Source organism: Oryctolagus cuniculus, chromosome 11 (genome assembly GCF_964237555.1).
Source record: "Oryctolagus cuniculus chromosome 11, mOryCun1.1, whole genome shotgun sequence".
Taxonomy (NCBI): Eukaryota; Metazoa; Chordata; class Mammalia; order Lagomorpha; family Leporidae; genus Oryctolagus; species Oryctolagus cuniculus.
In genome coordinates, this window is record NC_091442.1 from 98855359 (window position 1) to 98858970 (window position 3612).

A 3612-nucleotide genomic window follows, 5' to 3' on the forward strand; every position below is an offset into this window, starting at 1 on the left:
GCAGAGATTCTCCCATTGCGGAGCGCTTTATAAACAGCATGTTCCTGCCTTTATCTAGATTATTACTCAACTGTAAAAGGCACACTGCTGGCCAACTGTGACACCAGGGAGTGTGGCAATCTTCAATTCATTTGTTTATTCCACAAACACGTGTTGAGCAACCCCTCTCTGCCACCCATAGGGCCCTGGGAAGCTCTCTCTCCACAAAGCGAGGCTACAGAGGCTGGAGGTCATTTTCTCAACTGAAGGTCATTGTCTGGACAGATGAGCTGTGCAAGCTTGGAGGTCCGAGCTTGTCAGCCTACAGCAAGTGTGGTATTAGCCCCTGTGCCCTTGTCCAGAGTAATTTGTGGTATCTACTTGGGAACAAATCCCGGCGCTGGTATTTTCTAGCTGTGTGACCGCCAGGGAGGTTATCTGACTTGCTTGGGCCTCGGTTTGCTCGTCTGTAAAATGAGGATGATGATGATAGTACCTATTTCAAAAGGCTTTTGGGAGGATTAAGTGACTTAGTACTTGTACAGCCCTTAGGACAGCACCTGGCACCTTGGGAGGTTACAGAAGAGTTTGTGATTATTATTTGGCCATAAATACTTTATATTACCTAATTTTTTTAAAGATGGATTGATTGATTTGAAAGGCAGAGTTAGAGTCAGAGAGAGATCTTCCATCTACTGGTTCACTCCCCAAATGGTTGCAACGGCCGGGGCTGGTCTGATTTGGAGCCAGGAGCCAGAAGCTTCCTCCAGGTCTCCCACGCAGGTACAGGGGCCCAAGGACTTGGGGCATCTTCCACTGCTTTCCCAGGCCCCAGCAGAGAGCTGCATAGGAAGTGGGGCAGCTGGCTCCCAATTGCCACTACCTCACAGCATCAGCCCCTTACCTACATAGCTTTATAAATGTTCTTTGCTGACTTGATCAGCCCTCGCCCTGACTGTTGATGAACAACTTAATATGTTATCCCTCTTAGTATTTTTGTTTCTTTGTTCTACTTAATACTTTTGGTTGAATACTGTAATCAATACACAATTATTCTTAAGTGCTGAAACTTAACTGAAAAGTGATTGCTGTTAAATATAAGAGTGGGAATAAGAGAGGGAAGAGATGTGCAATTCGGGACATGCTCAAGCTGACTTACCTCAAACGGCAGAGTTAGAAACATACCAGGGGATTCCAATTCAATCCCATCAAGGTGGCATGTACCAATGCCATCTCACTAGTCCCAGTGATCAATTTCTGTTCACAATTGATCATAATGACAGGACTAAGAACCAAAGGGATCACATAAATAAGAATAGTGTCTGCAAATACTAGCTGATAGAATAAATAAGGGAGAGAACGATCCAAATGGGAAGTGAGATACCCAGCAGACCCATAGAATGGCAGATGTCGTAAACAGGACTCTGGCCTCAAAATCAGCCCTTAAGGCATGAGGATCTGGCTGAAAAGCCCATGAGAGTATTTCAGGCATGGAAAGCCAAGACACTCTGGGGAAAAAAAAAATCTAAATGAAAGATCTCCGCGAGTGAGATTCCAGTGGAAAGAATGGGCCATCAAAGAAGGAGGTACCTTTCTCTGAAGGGAGGAGAGAACTTCCACTTTGACCATGGCCTTGTCTAAATATGATCAGAGTCGGTGAACTCAGGGGGCTTCCATAGCCTTGGCAGCTCATGACAAGAGCCTAGGGTGATTACTGATGCCATAAACAAGAGTGTCAATTTGTTAAGTCAACAACAGGAGTCACTGTGCACTTACTCCTCATGTAGGATCTCTGTCCTTAGTGTGCTGTACATTGAGATTTAATGCTATAACTAGTACTCAAACAGTATTTTTCACTTTATGTTTCTGTGTGGGAGCAAACTGTTGAAATCTTTACTTAATGTGTGCTAAACCGATCTTCTGTATATAAAGAGAATTGAAAATGAATCTTGATGTGAATGGAAGGGGAGAGGGAGTGGGAAAGGGGAGGGTTGCGGGTGGGAGGGACGTTATGGGGAGGGAAGCCATTGTAATCCATAAGTCGTACTTTGGAAATTTATATTCATTAAATAAAAGTTAAAAAAAAAAAAAAGAAACTGCCCCCCCCCAAAATGTTCTTTGCTCTTGGCACACGGATGCCCCTAATCCAGTTCATCTTTTCACCACAGATAACAGATTCCTGCACCCAGTTCATTACCATCAGCACTAAGAAACTGAGTGGCATTAACGAGGACTCAAAGACATGCATGCATTGTTTTTTTTTTAACTTTTATTTAATGAATATGAATTTCCAAAGTACGACTTATGGATTACAATGGCCTCCCCCCCATACCATCCCTCCCACCCACAACCCTCCCCTTTCCTACTCCCTCTCCCCTTCCATTCACATCAAGATTCATTTTCGATTATCTTAATATACAGAAGATCAGCTTAGTATACATTAAGTAAGGATTTCAACAGTTTGCTCCCACACATGCATGCATTGTTTTAATGAAGCAGCCCTTTAGTGAAAAGTCACGTTCTAGAGATTCGATTAATGTCATAGAAATGCCAGAGACTTCATTGCGAATAGACAGAGCTGCTCCCCCAAAAAACCCCACCCACACCCCTATCCAGTCTCTCACTTCCTGAAATTGTACAAGTAGGGACTACTCTTCCTTGAGCCTTGTTGAAACTTGTCCTTCAGCCAGCCACACCCTGACCACAGCCTGCAATTAGCACACATAAGTGATCTGAGATCCTGACATCCTACCTCTGACCATAACCTGCCAGCCTCCCGGCTCACCCCTTCCTTCGGTAGTCTCCGCCGCTGGACCTGACCTCCAGGCGGTCCCTCTCCTCCAAACTTCCCATCAGCTGTCTCGTTTATTTCCCTGGAAAGCTGGTCCCCTCATTGTACTCCTGGACCACTTTCCCTACATTTATGTGTACAACTGGAGTAAAACCCATCCCCTGGGTCATCACAACGAACGCATCTTTGTGCAGGTGGAAGGCTCTGCCACGGAGCCCCGTGATCCTGCAGATTCACAGCGTCACCCTTTTACTTGGCCCCCCCCCCCCCAGGACCATGCATCATCCACCTCCTCTAGTCCTCAGAAGATCTCACCTCCTGCACCTCTGAGAAGCCCCAGGCCTGCAGACATGAGCCACCTTCACTTTCTGCCCTCTTCCATCCATCCATTCACCAAACACGGAGGTACTCAAATGTTCACGGGAAAATGGAATTAAAAGATAAATTGGGGTGGGTGTTAAGACACCTGTGTAGCACCTCTGAGTACCTGGGTTTGATGCCCAGTTCAGACTTCTGATTCCAGCTTCCTGTTACTGCAGACTTTGGGAGGCAGTGGTGAGGGCTCAGTAGCTGGGTCCCTGCTACTCACATGGATTGAGTCCCCAGCCCCTGGCTCCACCCCTGGTCCAGCCTCAGCATCTGCAGGAGTGTTGGGGGGTGAACCAGTGGCTGAAAGCTCTCTGTTTACTGTCTCTCTGCTTCTTAAACAGCAAAGTAAATGAACGATGTTTATTTTGGGTGCAAAAAAAAAAATTAAAATCCATGCAGTTTTTCATACTGTGCATTTTCTTAAACTTTAAGATTTATTTATTTATTTAAAAGGCAGAGTTACAGAGAGGGGT